The sequence below is a fragment of the Phoenix dactylifera genome, chromosome 4, assembly GCF_009389715.1.
Source record: "Phoenix dactylifera cultivar Barhee BC4 chromosome 4, palm_55x_up_171113_PBpolish2nd_filt_p, whole genome shotgun sequence".
Classification (NCBI taxonomy): Eukaryota; Viridiplantae; Streptophyta; class Magnoliopsida; order Arecales; family Arecaceae; genus Phoenix; species Phoenix dactylifera.
The window spans coordinates 25,167,952-25,186,054 of NC_052395.1; the positions used below are offsets into that span (position 1 = coordinate 25,167,952).

At 41.2% G+C, this 18,103-nt stretch overlaps 1 long non-coding RNA gene and 1 pseudogene across 1 annotated transcript; both read left to right on the top strand.

The window, feature by feature from the left end:
- The first annotated feature begins 1,004 nt into the window (after positions 1-1,004).
- On the top strand, positions 1,005-6,908 carry LOC103698127 (annotated as a pseudogene).
- Positions 6,909-9,363: 2,455 nt separating this feature from the next.
- LOC120110586 lies at positions 9,364-18,089 on the top strand. Its single transcript, XR_005511721.1, has 2 exons — positions 9,364-9,903; positions 17,792-18,089. It is a non-coding gene; the product is annotated as an uncharacterized LOC120110586 (long non-coding RNA).
- The last annotated feature ends 14 nt before the right edge of the window (positions 18,090-18,103 follow it).

The window sequence follows — 18,103 nt, forward strand, 5'->3', positions numbered from 1 at the left end:
GACTGGTAGTGAGATATATTGCGATCTCTATCACAATATTATTGAAAACTCCTTTCAATGGGTTAGAACGATTCCAACTCTACTCAATAGGGTTTATCGATCATCGAGATAATCCCTGTGAGTCTCACCATCCACCAGTGACACCTAGCAGCATGTAGTGGCTACCCATTAGAATGGAATGATGAACCTCTAGGTGCAGTTATCGTATGATACAGTCCTTCTACCGTAGTTCCCTACAGGACGGAGGTCATGGACAACTCGTCAAACCCCATCGTCTGTCATATGTCAAAATTTATTCGACTTAAGTTCGAGAGTGAAAAACTCTTTCTCCACTGTGCATACTGCCCCGGCCGAGGTCTTACGAACTCAGTCTTATAAATCACATAGGATCTCTCCTTATCTACCAAGGTCGATAGATTCCATATAGGTGCATACCCTACTCCTACAGTGAACCTATTGCAGCCAATCTACACTGCATGGACCCGTATGTTTAGAGACCATGTATACGTGCAGTCAAACTACAATAACCTCACTGTGAGTAGCCGAAGCACCGCAGGTCAAAGGACCAGTCACACTACTGCAACATCAAGCAAGTCACTGACGAGTGGATAGACATCCAAGTAACTTCTTGTCTTGGTCACGCTTAGTACCCTTGTTCTTAACAAGCACCTGCACTATTACTTCAGTGTCGCCACACTGTGGATTTGAGTCTCGTCCATCCATAAGGAAAGCAATGTGTGCACTGATCGGATCGATCACCGTCCTCGTGATGATCCATTGATCAGGAGCATTCAGAAATTAATCACCAATGATGCATGGCTCAAATTCTTAACTCTTAAGAATATGCATCATCATCTTATTAATTCTTGGACGATTCATAGACACATAAACAATATGAATGAAAAAGATGCCTTTTATTTATTCAATAATAAATAGTCAAGTACAAAATTATGTCCATAGAATTAACAATGTGTCAGCCATATTGGCTTCTAGGGCATACATCTAACACGAACTGCCAAGGTCTGCCTAGTAGAATATGGCAGACGTTCATATCCACTATATCACATAATATCTCATCTTCGTAACGTTTTTCAATAGAAAGGGAAACTCTATAATGTAAAGTTACCTTGATTTCACCAATGTCTTTAAGCCACCCAATTTTGTAGGGTGTCGGGTGCGTTTCCATAGGAAGTTGGAGCTTCTCCACCATGGATTTGGAAGCAATGCTTTTACTACTTACGCCGTCGATGATGAGGTCGCACACCTTCTGGTTGACGGTGCACCTGGTTCAGAAGATGCGATGCCGCTGGGAGTCAAGTTTCTGGCATGGTGCATACATCAATCGTTGCACCACAAGGGAGAGAGCTTCTCTGTCATTCTCGTAGGTGATGGTCTCGTCGTCGTAGCCCTCATCTAATGCATCGTCGTGTCTTTCGTCAATGTCGTCGGCTTCGACGAGATTGGTCGTCGCTTGTTTTGGGCATTGGTTGGATAGGTGCCCCGGTTGATTGCACCGGTAGCATTTAGTTCCTCTCGATGGAGCATACGGGTTGGTGGAAGGAACTTGTGTCGCGTTGTTTCCTCCGGTCGACTTGGATTGGTGATTGCCAGCCTCTTTGTTTACAACAGGTGAGGCCTCTCGAAGGGGAGCCTTTTGTTTGTTTGGGATGAGCTTGCTTGTTGAAGTGGTTGGGGCGCCTCGTCTGTAGGCGAGGCCCTTTTGAGTAGCCCTCTCCAACTGTTTTTCAGCCCTTGTAGCTAGTTGGACCGCATGTGGAGACCGTAGACCGGTTAGAGGTAGACCATATCCTAGATAGGGAGTTAAAGTCCACCCACGAACCAAGCAACTTGTTGTGCTTCTGTCTCCTTCAAGTTGTTGCGAGCAGAGAGCCTGTAGAACTCGGCGATGTAGTCATTGACAGACCGTCACCCTTGTCGGCAATTTTGATATTACTGGAAAAGAATTTGATCATAGTCAAGGGGAAGGAATCGGGCTCATAGCATCTTCTTCATTCGTAGCCAGGAACGTATGGGTCCTTTGCCTTGTCGCGTGTTGGAGATTTGTAGTTGCTCCCACCATGCCGAAGCGCCTCCTTTAAGCTTGTAAGCTACAAGCTTGACCTTCTTTTCCTCCGAGGTCTCCATATAGTCGAAGAAGCGTTTGACCTCCGCGAGCCAATCGAGGATGTCCTCGATGTATAGATGGCCATTGAAGGATGGGAGATCTACCTTCATACAGTAGTCCCTCTCATTACGGCCTCCATAGCAGTCACCACCTCGTAAGGGTTGCCGCCGCCATAGCGATTACCATCATCATAGAGGTTGCCTCCACCCCCGAAGTGGTTTTCACTACTGTAGGGATTGTGTAAGGGTTCCTCATCGCTAGAGGAGTCATCGTAGGGTGTGCGCGAAAAAGGACGACTCATGGGCCTAGGGCGAAGTAGGCCTAGAGGAGGAAGCGGAGGTTCATCCCGTTCTCTGCGTCCAGTATTAAGAGTTGGATCCTCATGACGAACTTGCCTTCCGGCGTTAGAAGCAAGTGTTGGAGTAGAGCCGTCGTCATGGATTTGGGCAAGTCCAAGGGCTTAGGTTATCATCACCAAAGCTTCCTGGATCTTCTCCAAATCTTGTTGCATCTTCCGTTGAGCCGCACCGAGGGTTTCAACGGTTAACACTCCTGAAGCACCGTTCGCGGAGTTGGAGCCCCCCGATCTATTGGTGGCACCGACCATTAGAGGGAGAGCGCCTTACTCTGATACCACTTGATGCAGGGAAAGCAGGTCGAGGCGAGCACGTCGCGATGAAGGATGGAAAGGGAAGTGCAAGCACGTTGCTCTCTTGCTTGATGTAGAGAAAGCAGGTCGAGGCGAGCATGTCGCTTTCGATGAAGGATGGAAGAGGAAGAGCAAGCACGTTGTTCTCTTGCAACCGCACCAATAGAGAACTTGCGGAACAATTTTATTACTCCAAACTTCGATGATTCCAACACAAGGGAGTGGGGCCTTTATATAATAAGGGTGAGCCACATATAAGTAGAAAGACAAGGGAAATAAAGCAAATTGTAGGGCAATAATTTTAAAAATGCTGAAAAGATTCGATGGGTTGGCTGAAGCAAAAATCTTAGGGCAATAATTCTAAAAAAATGCTGAAAAGATTCGATGGGTTGGTTGGCTTTTTCTTCTTAGGATGGATTCTCTAAAGTAGGTGCAGCTGAGATCGCGGGTTTCAACGGTTAGCACTCCCGAAGCACTGTCCGTGGAGTTGGAGTCTCCCGATCCGTTGGTGGCACCAGCCATTGGAGGGAGAGTGCCTTACTCTGATACCACTTGACGCAGAGGAATCGGGTCGAGGTGAGCACGTCGCCTTCGATGAAGGATGGAAGGGAAAGAGCAAGCACGTTGCTCTCTTGCTTGACGTAGAGGAAACGGGTCGAGGTGAGCACGTCGCCTTCGATGAAGGATGGAAGGGAAAGAGCAAGCACGTTGCTCTCTTGCTTGACGTAGAGAAAGCGGGTCGAGGCGAGCACGTCGCCTTCGATGAAGGATGGAAGATGAAGAGCAAGCACGTTACTCTCTTGCGATCGCACCAATAGAGAACTTCTGGAACAATTTTATTACTCCAAACTTCAATGTCCCAATACAAGGGAGTGGGGTCTTTATGTAATAAGGGCAAGCCACACATAAGTAGAAAGACAAGAAAAATAAAGCATATTGTAGGGCAATAATTCTAAAAATGCTGAAAAGATTCGATGGTTTGGCTGAAGCAAAAATCCTGATTTGATGGGTTGGCTGAAGCAAAAATCTTAGGGCAATAATTCTAAAAAAATGCTAAAAAGATTCGATGGGTTGGCTGAAGCAAAAATCTTAGGACAATAATTCTAAAAAAATGCCGAAAAGATTCAATGGGTTGGTTGGCCTTTCCTTCTTAGGTTGGATTCTCTAAACTAGGTGCAGCTGAGATTGCGGGTAAGAGATTTTGAGTGGACGCTTTGGTTGGCCTTTTCTTTTTTAGCTGGATTCTCCAAACTAGGTGCGGCTGAGATCGTGGGTAGGAGATTTTGAGTAGACACCTTGGTTGGCCTTTCCTTTTTTGGCTGGATTCTCCAAACTAGATGCGGCTGAGATCGCGGGTAGGAGATTTGGAGTGGACGCCTTGATTGGCCTTTCCTTCTTTAGCTGGATTCTCCAAATTAGATGCATCTGAGATCGCGGGTAGGAGATTTGAAATGGACGCCTGCGTCGCAAACCAACCCTGAGGATTGAAAATTGAAATACCTTATTCACGTGTTCTTCACTGACTCTAAGATCTTTGAATTCAAATGAATTGCTTCAGTGACTTCTAACTCACTGACTTATATTGAGGAGAACTTCCGACTTTCTGAGTCTTAAGTTGCTGGAGTAATTCATTGTTTAGGGCACCAATGCCTCTCTTCTTACTTCTGTCTGATGTGTTTGTCTTTTTGTTTTTTCCTAAGAAACTTTTTATATTAGATTCATCATCATTTTTATTAGAAGTTTGAATCATATAGAATATAAGCTTTCTGTTAAAAATAAGAAACGGAGATGAATGAATGCATGAGAAAACTTGTAATTGCAATTTATTTGAGTTACTTTAATTCCTGTATCAGATTGCAAATATGAACTCAAGGGCTTTTCCAGCAAATGAGGTGGTTGACAGTATTGTAGTGAAATGGGTATTACCATGCATGCGTGTCTTCACATTTACAATACCTGGATATTGATTATGTTGTACCTTGGATTCAATAACTCAGCAACTAGTGGACAGACAATCCGTGAGCAGTTTTATTTCATTGTACATAAATCTAATGTGTAGGTTATATTCATGATGAGGTTTTCTATTCTTTAACCTTAAATTAGAATAGTGGTCATAAATAAATGTAAATTAGTGGGGCCAGCTCTAGTTAGACACTTTGGCTTTCACTCCTCATCCAGAGAATATTTCTCCTTTTATAGGATTGGGATCTCCTAAACTTTTTCAAATCATATTGAAGGTATCGCACCAGTTTCATATAGTTAACCTTAAGAAGAATCTCTGAACTAGCTCGTCATTTTCCGCTTAAACTTTGAAGCATAGTTTGTCCAAGTTTCTATTTACTAGTGTTCTTTGCCCTACAATTCTTGGTAGTTTAAACTTCAATCACATTTGCCAGAGTCAGTTCTGCATGTTTTGAAACATACAGTTTTAATTAGTTGATTTCATTTGCAGCCCCTTGGCTCCAGTGGTTATGCAAGGATTGAGATAGGCCGACCAGACTTGTTCATACGCTGTAGACCAAAACAATTACAACCAGAGTCCTGTTCATGTACACTTAAAAATCTGGGTGCTGGATATGCGAAAATTGTCATGTGGCAAGTACCCTGTGGAAATGAGGCACATACAGGAATTGTATCCAGCATTACTTTTGCTACAGCACTAACGTGTGCTTTAATAATTATTTTATCAGCTATTTATTTTTCTGGGAGCAATAGTATCAAATGCTCATAATGATCATTAGCAGCATTGCTTTTTTATGTTATTGGACGCCTTTTTCTCTTTCCGGTTTCTTTAAATTTGCATTAAAGGTTTCTTCATGATCATTAACAGAGGGAATATTTTCTTTTTAAAATTATTTTCTACCACTTATCTTTGCAAACAGGGTTTTGAGGAAACTGGTTTAGTTAGTTAGAAGACCATCTCCATTGTGTTGGGTCTTCTCCTCTGACATCTTTGCAGCTGATGACCGTTTCTATTATCCTCATGTTTCAAAACCCACCCGTTCGCTCCCTCAACGCCCTCCTCTTCGCCTGCATCCTTGCCAAGAAGGCCGACGAGGTCGGCCGGATCTTCCGGGATTTCCCCACATCTTATGGGATCACCCCCAATCTCGACACATACAACAATGTGATCAAGGCTTTCTGCGAGTCAGGCACGTCAAGGTCGTTCTTTTCGGTGCTCGACGAAATGAGCCGCATCGGAATCAAGCCAAATATGACGACTTTCTACACGGCGCTGGCCGGATTTGACCAGGAGGAGCGGTTTGATGATGTGAGGAAGGTTTTGGAGCTGATGAAGAAGCACGACTGCCATCCAGGGCTCAACACTTACAATGTGAGGATACAGAGCTTGTGCAACTTAAGAGGCCTGGTGAGGCGAAGGCATTGTTCAAGAAGATGGTGGCGAAGGGCATGAAGCCAAATTGGGTTAATTACAACCATCTGATCTTTGGGTTCTGTAAGGAGGGGGATTTGGAGGAGGCGAAGAAACTCTACGAGGAGATGGGAAAAAGAGGGTGTGTCGCGGATGGTAGCTGCTACTTTACATTGATTTATTACCTCGGCCAAGGTGGAGACTTTGAGGCGGCACCGGGAGTGGTCAAGGAGACCATGGCAAGGAACTGGGTCCCATGCTCTTCAACCATGAAGATGGTCGTGAACGGGCTTGTGAATGGGTCGAAGGTTGAGGAAGCTCGGGAGCTCATCATGAAGATGAAGGAGAAGTTCTCAGGAATGCTGATATGTGGAAGGAAGTGGAAGAAGGATTGCCTCAGCAAGCATGAAGGGAGTGATAAGGTATGCCTTGTTGGCTGGCATTAGTTGAAAACTGTGGATGGTCCAAATGCTAATTGCATGAAATGAATGTCCTCAAGATTTTTTTCCTCTTTTTATGAATGTTTGAAATATCAACGGTCTGGCTGAAGGATTCCTGGCTGACTTTTCAACTTTCATGTAAAATTTGTTGAAACCCTCCACATTGTGGGGAAGAATGTTGCTAATGAAGTATCATGGATAATTAAATGTTTTTGCTCTTTTCAGTTTTTGTAACAATTGCTTTGTTGGCTTCCAGAGCAGTAGAATACATTTTTCATTAAATGGATTCATGTCATGGGCAAAAGATGACATATTTGCTCTCTTGTCCTTCTGCAGTTGAGATCCCTCTCCATTTTGTGAGTGTTAACTACATTTAATTTGCCTGTGCTTCTTGTTTTCTGTCCTCGGACCTCTAGCAGTCTCCATGATTGTGCAGGTGTTGCATGTGTTGCTGTGTTTAAGTGTAAAGTGCCGATCCTTCTATACAGAAGGCAATATTTTAAAATTATATGGTTACCCGGCTGTTTATTTATGATTTTTTCTTTGTATGATAAGAAGAGGTTATGGAAATCAGCAGTTACATATTACTGATAAATATAACAAGACTGGGAGAAGGTATTAACTTTCTCTTATACTCCATTAGTTCGACTTAGTGGCAATTGATTTAACTTCCCTCTCCATGAATATAAAGCTGAGCAACCATATAGGGGCCTTACAATTTTAGACACTATAAAGCATCTGATCAAATATCAGTTGTGTTAATTGTAAGTATGACTAATGTACTCTAATTTGGTACATTAGTATCTTACAGAGTAAGAAACAATAATGTCATTACAATAAGTCAAAGTAAGAAACAAAATATAAGCTAATAATATGGATCAACTATCACGTAATATCCAGTTCTAACCCATCAGTTGGTTTGTGTCTTGGATAAAGTCCAACTGCTCTTATCCAAAACCTTGCATGCCTGGCGGATCTAGTCATAATGCCGTATAATATCTGAAAAAGGCTGAAAAAGGTGTATGCTCATTTAGCTTTCAATAGTCTTCTAGAAAATGTTTCTTGTGAAACATTAGATCTAATTTTGTTGATACTAGATGATAATTTCCATCAACTTCAATAAATGTTTTTTCTTAATCAAACTACATCCAAGTTGATGGCTTGTTAAGAGTTCTCTGTTGCGAATATGCTCACGAGCATTATCTTATTTGATAATAAATGGTTTACGTTTTCATGAAGCATATGTCATCTTTAAACAACTGCAGTATCACTAGATGGAGCGATTAAGATTTGATGTTAATGAAGGCTTGAAGCATTTGGTTGATGTGGAAAGAAAAGGACTAGCTTATTAGTGCCATTAGAATGTCAATGTCATAATTATGATAGTTCCAACTGTTGTGGGGGGTGCCGAACTTAGTCCCACATCGGCTAGAGCGGAAAGATTCTGTGCCTTATAATGAGGAGGGCGAAGCTCTTTCCTCACGAGAGCCCTTTTGTGGGACAAAACCGTGAGGGCAATCCCCCCGTCAGTGCTGGACGCGCGGACCGGAGCGCCCAAAGCGGACAATACCTCGTGGGGGACGCAGTCTCTTTCTGCTCGGCTCGGTTGGAACTAGGGCTGTTGCCGGGGTGAAAATTCCGCAACAGATGGTGCTTTCATTGAGAGCGGTCCCCTTGCCGCAGACTACCCTCCAGGACTGTGGGGGCCCCCGGGTAAAACCGGCACGGAACCTTCCCGCTGGGGGGGGCTATGTTGTGGGGGATGCCGAACTTAGTCCCACATCGGCTAGAGCGGAAAGGTTCTGTGCCTTATAATGAGAAGGGCGAAGCCCTTTCCTCACGAGGGCCCTTTTGTGGGACAAAACCGTGAGGGCAATCCCTCCGTCAGCGCTGGACGCGCGGGCCGAAAATGTCTCCCTCCGTCAGCGCTGGACGCGCAGACCGGAGTGCCCAAAGCGGACAATACCTCGTGGGGGACGCAGTCTCTTTCTGTTCGACTCGATTGGGACTAGGGCTGTTGCCGGGGTGAAAATCCCGCAACACCAACTTTTGTTTATGAGAATAACCCTGGGTTACAGATGAGAGTAAGAACAAGCTTTGAGCAGCATGAATCAACTATACCTGTTTTGGCTTGAGGCATTGCCAACAAAAATCACCATTTTTACTGGCCATAGTACCTTTTATAAGAACATTGTTGTGTCATCTGTTATTATGGAAAGGTGAATGCTCCTAGAACATAAAGAAGAATAATAGTTTTATGACTGAGTTAAATCATCAGCTGTTGGCTATTAGTTTAAGAAAAGAGGGGACTTTAGAAAGTCATGGCAAACCAATTACATATGCTTTGAGGTAACTATCTTTGTGAAGCAAAAGGAATGGTCAGCATCAATAGAACAGAATGAAGGTAAAATTCAATACTAGGTTTATTAATCTTGTGTATCACCATATAAGAAGGAAAGCCGTCCCTCCTAAGCTTTTTCACAAGTTCAAACATAAGCTTGGATCAACCAGGGAAGCCCTGCAAGAAAACCAGAAACTAGGGTCCTATTTGGCATCGCTGCCAATTTTCGTTTCTGAAAATGTAGAAACTGAGGCTTGAAACTTATTTGGTTCCCCCTTTCACTTTTTAATATTCTGACAACTGCTTTTTAGAGTTCTTAAAAAAGGGAAAGCTCTTAGAAATAGCTTTCATTTTTCTTTGAAAGTGAAAACCGCACATTGCCACGACCGCTGCCTGTTACACTCAGGGCCGGCCCGACCCTTAGGCGACCGCCCCGGCCCAAAGGAAGGCCACCGCAGGCGTAGGCTCAAAGGAGAGCTACAGTAAAATCTTAAATTTTCTTCGCTGCTGTAGTGCCACGGCCACTTTCCATCGCAATCGCACAGTAAGAGGCTACTTCCCATCGCACCGAGGGCTGCTTCCCATCGCACCAGGGGCGAGCCAGCGAGGTCGTCTCCGGCCGGGGTTACAAGGAGTACCGCGGCTACGGGCTACTGCAGCCGGGGAACCAGACCCTCGATCAGTTCACTGTTCATCAAAGACATCTCTTACCGCCTCTGTTCGCCGACTCGCCGTTCCCAAATCCCACATTCCCACTTCGGCAGCAGGCAGTCCGGGCCTGTCCGGCGTCTTCTCGTCTGGGTCGCAGGAGCCAGAAGCCTTCCGCCAAAATCACATCTCCAATCTCTTACCCAAGTCCTCGGCCGCTCCCAATCCTATCCGCTGATCCGCAGTCGTTTCTAGTTAGGCCTGAGAACAAGACAAATCCACCGAAGTCGAGGCCACTCGTCCCCGGACCTTATTTCCACTCGCAAGGTATGCCCTTTTTTTCTTCTTATCTCGTTCTCCGAACTCTTTTTGTGATAACCATTTCTCTGTCCAATGGCCAGGCCGAGGCTTGGCTTGGCTTTACTTGATCTCACATCGTGAGCCTTTTCGTGGTCCACCAACTGTTTGGCAAATTGTGTGAACGAGTTTGATTTTTCCACTTGGATTAAAAATCTGGATTGGTGTTGCTAGGTTATAAATTTTATAGATCAATGATGCAGCAAGATATCTTGCCTCTGGTCCCTGCATTCCCTAGTCATCAGGCTAACGTCTCTCATGTGACACCGAGATGATTCAGTTGTTTATACTTAATTCAATTTGACCTCTTAGTCCACTTTTCCGTTAATTTTAATACATAGATTATTCTCTGTTTAATGGCTAACTTATCGTACTGCAGATTTCCTAGTATTAGTGTTCTCTAAGAGTAACTTGGACGTCCATGCACACATGTGTATAATGCCTACATCAAAGTAGTATCTTTGTGCTTTAGCAAAAAAAAAAGTAGTGTCTTTGCGTACCCGATTCGAATTCAGGTCAAATTTTTTGGAACCTAATAGGATTGCAAATTTGATATCCTCGAGACATATTTAAAATTTCTAGTTGGATACTGTTGCCGCTGAAATCCAGCCCAATCTCGGTGCTGACTAAGCTGGATGGTTGTGGAAGATCAATAGTAACCCGTTCAGGTCGGCAAGATAGGTCCGAGTATTTTGCACTTATTAAAATTTTTCATTATTTTTTTTAAAAAAAAAGATCTTCCTTAATGAGTTCGCCTTAGGCCTCCAAATGCATTGGGCTGCCCCTGCTTTCACCATCCTTGCCACCACTCCTGTTGGACCCCCCTAGCTCCCACTACCGCTTGCCTGTCACCCCACTGCCACCAACACCATCACTTCCGGCATCACTGCTGCTCACCGGCCGTGACCGCACCACTACCACTGCCACAACCCAACTGACTTCCAAACAAGTTTTGAGTTTTGAGTTTTTTTTTTTAAAAAAAAAACCGATTTTGTTTTCATAGCTGAAAATTGTTAAGTGATGCCAAATGGAAGCCGCCAAGTTTCTAGCAATTTGCTCTTTAGATGTTATGAAAAATCTTTTTGCTGTTGTGCTTTGAGCTGTACAAAGATAATATGCGACAACACTAGATGGCTCATCAAAAAGTAGCACCAAAAACAATTATGCAGAATTAAACATCAATATCATAACTGTGAAAGCAATAAAAGTAACATTCTTTTTGTTATCAATTCAATTTTAACCTTATGACTCTAAACAATGACATAGTAACCAAGTCTTCATAGATCTTTACTTAAGAAAGATATGGATATAACTTAGAGGAAAAGTCAATAACAATTGTTGAAACACTCTTCAAGGATTTGAACATTGTGCTGGCACTGTTTGATTGGTAGATCAAAGTATTTGCAAGTTCTTCATTGTTTATAATCTTTGAGATGCCAAATCATTCACCATGCTCTTCCCCATTGATGTCTCTTCAAAAGATGTTTCACCGAACAACAATTGAATGTACCTTTTCGAACTTTCCCTTCTTTGCAATCTCATCTCTAACCTTCTTAGCCTCTTTGAAGTTTCCAACCTTGCGGAGCCCATAAATCAAGTGGACGCAGAGGTGACTTTTGGGCTTTATACCTTTTAACCTGAACCATCACGGCTCTTGCTTCCATCCATTTTTATTAATATCCGCATAGCCTTCTAATCCTTTGATTATGTTCAAACTCCGTTGGTGGGCAGCCATTCTTTGCGATTAGTCTCATAACTTTCTCAACTTCATCTTACTTTTATAAAATCCATGGATCAGGATATTATATGCACATTCAATAAGCAAGCAACCCTCCTTTGTACACATCTCTTCCAAACTAGCACATCCAGATGCTGTCGAGCCTAGGCTGCCATATGCACCTACATAATATGGTATATGTGGCAACAAGTCCGTTTCCATGTATTTGTGGGAGTTCGCGAAATTCATGATTCACTTTCTCGATGTTCTTGTTCCGTATACGTGTCCGAATCAACTCCTCTAGTGGTCTGGTGGTGGCATGGATACCATGATCTTCCATCTCCTCAAAGGTGTGGAATGATTGATCTAGCATCCCATGGCTGCCTATGGTTGGATCATGTAATGAAATAACCTCTCAATCCAGAGCTATGGGCATGGTTTCCGGTGTTCAATTACGTATAGGTGGGCACATGGTGATGTATGCTTTGGCTCCTTGTGCACTGTGATTGAGGTCTTGATAGTGTTTTTGTTGGACGAGACTGAGAAGGATGCGATTTATCAAATGCAAGGAAGTAATTTTCTAGTTATTAGGCCAGCTGAGGCCATTCCCTCAATTAGCTCAACTGGAGCAACCGGATCAAGATTTGACTGACCTCTCAACCCTCAGAAGTCTGGTGGGGCCCCTCTTAGGTAGGATTACTTTGTTTGCTTAGCCGCATTGATTGCTTCGAAAGAAAGAAAGGAGGGAAAGGCTTGGAGTTGAGCTAGTGCTCTATGTAACAACCTAAGGAAAGTAGGTGCAAACCACGTGGGAAATATCCATTCTATGTATTTGATCAATAAAGCTTGCCTTGGCGATTCTTCGAGTTAATTTGAGGGCCATGATTTTGTGGTTGAGTTTAGCCTGGGTGCCGTGCTGGAGGAGTGGCTTATGGAAGTTATGGGCAAAGAGATCCAATGGCTTAAGGAGGTGCAGGCACTTAGGATTTAAGAGAAATAGAGGAAGACCTTTGGTATGGCTGGCGAGATCCTTGGTTTCACAAATCAATTAATGTGATACTTGGGTATTTATATTCAATTTTTTCCCAATAATGATGTGAAAAATGTGATACTGATGGAGTCAAGTTCATGCAAGCTATATGATTCATTTGGAGATTACCAAATTGTAGTTGGATGTGAAAGTTTTCATGAAGGGCTCAGCTGAGCTGTTAAGCATGATGGTTACCAATGCAAGCAGAGTTCTTATCAAGTAAAAAGGGCCATTTGCACTAGGGAAACTAGTGAGTTCCCTCCATAAGATGGATAGTTGATGCTTAGCCTACAGTTAGAAAAAGATGCTCCTCCTTTTCTACGTGTCTGGAGTTTGTGGGTACAAAGTTATTTGGGGGAAAAAAATGAAAAAAGGCTTCTGCGTGTTTAAAAAGGGTTTCTACCGTAGTCTGGTGCTTGCGTTTGGACTATACACTAGTAGTGTTTGGTTAAACATTGGACTGAATCAGCTCCAAAGTGCCTTTCATGGTTATAGGGCTCTTCAATGCCCGACATTTGTCATTTTCAGGTGAAGCCTGCATTTGAGATACATGCAGGTAACTCATCTTTGTCTGGGCCTGCATAAAATTGTGTATACGGCAATGAGAGACCTCTACTATCTTGAAATGGATGTACCCCTCATGCAGCTGACATGGTCTCAGTTTTTTACGTCAGATCAGCTGCATGGTAGTAATATTATGAAGGCAGGCTTGCTGTTAACATTCCTACCTTTTTTCTAGTGTAATCTTAGACGTTTATAGCCATGCTAGACAGAGCCCTGGATAGGATCAATTGAAACCCCCTCATTGTTTCTGCAAGACCAACATATTTCCCTTATGCTCTGCTACTTTTTAGACTCTTATTTGCTCGTATTGATCCAAATTGATATGCTTGAAATTGTAGCAACAATTAGCTTCTGTGCGTTGGAAAATGTTTATCATCAGACCCTCTCCATGGTTTTGTGGTGTGGTTTTGGTAGGAGGTAACTGCATTTTTTTGAGATGTTTCTAAAAAAGTAGTCGAGATGTCTACTTTTTATATTGAACTTGGAAAGCTGTGAGCCTGTTCGTTGGATTTGTAAAATGTGTCCAAGTTCTATTGCAGGATGGTTGTTCTATCGCAGGACGACTTGACGAAACAACATGGATGCTTGCTTGACAGGAAAACAGAGCCCGGTGGATTTATACGGAACTGCTAAGATTTTGGCAGCTTCGTAAGGTTTCATCCATGCTCCTGTGGGAGAGTATAGTAAAATCAGAATGAAGTCTTCTCTATTTTTTCTTTTTACTTTGTTCATTGAATGCAAATGAAGCTTCAAGGAGAAAGTACTTAAGATAGCTATTGATCTTATTTTTTATAGTTCACAGTGTGGTCACGGCTGAATGCTCATAGTAGACTTATATAGTGACTAAGGCCCTGTTTGGGGGAGCTTTTGGAGGGCCAAAAAGCACTTTCTGGCCCTCCAAAAGTACTTTTAGCTAAAAAAAGTGTTTGGTAAATTTTCCGAAAAGCTGTTTCAGTTTTTGCGGGAAGCTGAAAACAGCTTTTGGGGGGAAGCTCCAATTTGGAGCTTTCCAAAAATGTTGTTTTCAGCTTTTTCGGAAAGCTGTATTTTTGACCAAAATACCCCCATTTAAAAAAAAATTTCCTCCCAAAAACCTCTCTCTCACTGTCTCTTCCTCTCCCACCCAACCCCACTCCCTCTCCCCCGCCGCCGCACCCTCTCCCTCTGCCCCGCCATCGCACCCTCTCCCTCTCCCCCGCCCCCATGGTGGGGAGGTGCCGAAGAAGAGGAGGACAGGTCGTCTTTCCCTTCCCGTGGCCGCCGCCGGCGACGACCCGTCACGGAAAGGGGCGGTGCCGAAGAACAGGAAGAAGAAGGAGGCCCCACGGTGGGGAGGGGCCGAAGAACAGGAAGAAGAAGGGGGTTCCTGCGGCCGTCGGCGATCACGACCCGCCCCCCTCCCGCATCCGCCACGGCCCGGCTCGGCGCTGACGGCCTTGCAGGAGGAGGGCACTTCCCACGGGGCCCGCCGCGGCCGCCGAGACTGCCGTGGGCGCCGCCGGCCACGGCCCGGCCCCCTCCCGCGGCCGCGGCGGCCTGGCCCCCTTCCGGCGCCGCCGGCCGCGCGGGAGGAGAAGAAAGGAGAACGGGGGAGAGGAAGGAAGGAGAAGAAGAGAAGAAAAAAAGAAAAGAAAAAGAAAAGGAAAAAAAAGAAGAAAAAGAAAGAAAAAGAGAGAAGAAAAGAAAATTTAAAAAATAAATAAATAAATAAATATTTATATAAATGAATGAATGAATGAATAAATAAGATAATAAATAAATATATTTCAACATTATTAATTATTTACACTAATAATTATAATATTTTATACCTTTATTATTGTATTATACTATAAATATTATATTATATTACATTACATTATAATACATTAATATGTTATTTTAAATAATTTAATATTATGTTAGATTATGAAAAATTAATTTATACTAATAATTATAATATTTTATACCTTTATTATTGTATTATACTATAAATATAATATATATTACATTATATCATAATACATTAATATGTTATGTTAAATAATTTAATATTATGTTATATTACCAAATATTAATTTACTCTAATAATTATATTACTATTATGCTATATTATAATAATATTATTTTATATTACAATAATATTATACTATATCGTATATTTATGTACTAATATATGTTATGTTTTATTATGTTCTGTTGTATAATACTATGCAATGTCCTTTATGGTAATTTTGTCATACAAAAGTACTTTCTCAGTTTGTTTACCAAACACAAAACAAAGTACCACAGCACTTTACGAATGTAGTTGCCAAACAGCAAACAACTTTTTATAACAGCTCTACTTCAGACAGCTCTACTTCCAACAGCTCTACTTCCAACAGCTCTACTGCCAACAGCTCCCCCAAACAGGGCCTAAGGCTCTGTTCGGCAAAGCTGTTGGCAGTAGAGCTTTTGAAAATAGAGCTTTTTGAAGTAGAGTTTTTATAAAAAACTGTTTGCTGTTTATTAACTACATTTCTAAAGTGCTATGGAATTTTAACATATGTTTAGTAAATAAACTGAGAAAGTACTTTTGGTATGACAAAATGATCATAAAAAATATTGCATAGTATTATATAACAGAACATAATAAAATATAATATATATTAATACATAAATATATGATATAGTATAATATTGCTGTAATATAATACAATATTATTATAATATTATATACTATAGCATAATAATTTAATATAATATTAAATTATTTAACATGACATATCAATGTATTATGGTATAATGTAATATAATATTATATTTATAGTATAATACAATAATAAAGGTATAAAATATTATAATTATAAGTATAAATTAATTTTTCATAATATAACATAATATTAAATTATTTGACATAACATATTAATGTATTATAATATAATGTAATGTAATATTCTATTTATAGTATAATACAATAATAAAGGTATAAAATATTATAATTATTAGTGTAAATTAATTTCTCAAAATATAATATAATATTAAATTATTTAATATAACATATTATTGTATTATGATATAATGTAATATAATATTATATTTATAGTAATATGCAATAATAAAGGTATATATTTTCATGCTTGTAGTATAATATAATATTTATCGTATAATATAATATTTTATGATTATAAAATATTTATGGTATAATATAATATTATATTTTTTGTTGGGACTCCTGCAGATTTTGGACATTTTGTGTAATTATTATATTTTATTATAGGTATTTTAGTTTAAAAAAGAAAAATATTATAACTCAAAACAGCTTTCCGATGGGGCTTAAAAGTGCTTTTTCGAAGAAGCTCCAAAATAGAGTTTCTTCAAAAAGCTGATTTTGGAGTTTCTTCCAAAAAGCTGTTTTTAGCTTTCTGGCAAAGTTAAAACCGTTTTCCGAAATTTTTACCAAACACCCCTACTTTATCTAAAAGTGCTTTTGGAGGGCCAGAAAGTGCTTTTTGGCCCTCTAAAACCTCTGCCAAACGGGGCATAAATAAGAATAGTTCCCTATGATCTTGTTCGACAAGGCTGACTTGAGTGTTGTGATTAACAAGGGAAGTGTTTTGGAAGATAGTATATTGTTGAGCAAAGAGATCCATTGGCTTAGGGAGATATGGGCACTCAGAAGGCAACAAAGAAGCCAGACTTCGGTATAGCTGGTTAGATCAGTGTTTATAATCAGTCCATATGATATTTTATGTAAACTTATATTCAAATTTTCCCAAAGAGAATTAGGTGGTGTAAATGGTGGAATCAGTTTCATGCAAGCTATATATGAACTGATGGAATCAAGTTCATGCAAGCTTTCTGGTTCATTTGGAAATTGCCAAATCACACTTATGTTTGCGTGGATAGCTTGGTCGAGTCGTTAAGCATGATGGTTACAAAAACAAGCATGAGCCTCCTTCAGCAAGACAAAAAGGGCAGGTTGCACTCAGAGACCAAGCAAACTTCCTTACATAAGAATGATGATTGACTTGAAGGCTGGTCTCAGAAAATTATGCACCTTCTTTTTAAAATGTCTTGTGTCTGTTAGCCATTCAAAGTAACCTATTATGTCTCTAAAAAGGGCTGCTTGCATTTGGATTGTAGTGGCTGAACATGGAACTGAAGCCGCTCTGATGTGGCTTTTCATAATTAAAGCAGACCTCAATGCCTAACATTTTCCATTTTCAGGTGGAGCCTGCGTGAGATACTTGTTAATGACACTCTTTTGATGGGGCCTGCATAAAATTGTGTATACTAATTAGACACCTGTACTATCTTGCAACGGAGGGTAGCTCTCAGGCAGTTGACCTGGTCTTATTAATTTTTAGGTCAGATCAGCTGCATGGTGGTGATGCTGTGAAAGCTAGCTTGCTGTTGGCATTACCACCTTATTTCTAGTTCATCTTAGTTGTTTCACAGTTACACTGGAAAGAGCTTCCCTTACTCTTTGCTATTTATTTCTACTTCTATTTGCTCTTATTAATCCAAACTGATCTGTTCACAGGGTGTTCAATAGATTTGTGATGCATGGCTTAGTTCTGTTGCAGGATCTTTTGACTGGATGCTTGCTTGAACAGGAATATAAACCCCAGAGTATTTTTAAAAGGAATTGCAGAGACCTTGGTTGCTTCGAAAAGTTTCATGTCTTTTTTTCTGTGGGAGAGTTTAGAGCCTGAAACCAGAACGGAACATTCTCGACTTTTGTTATTACTTTGTTCGGTAATACAAATAAATTTTGGAATAGGAAGTACCTAGTCTAACTTATATGTTGCTCTTACTTTCTCAAGCTTATCTTGATGAATTAGTCGATGGTGAACTTTAAAAGAAATGAGGTTTGTTCTGTCACTGCTGAATTTGCT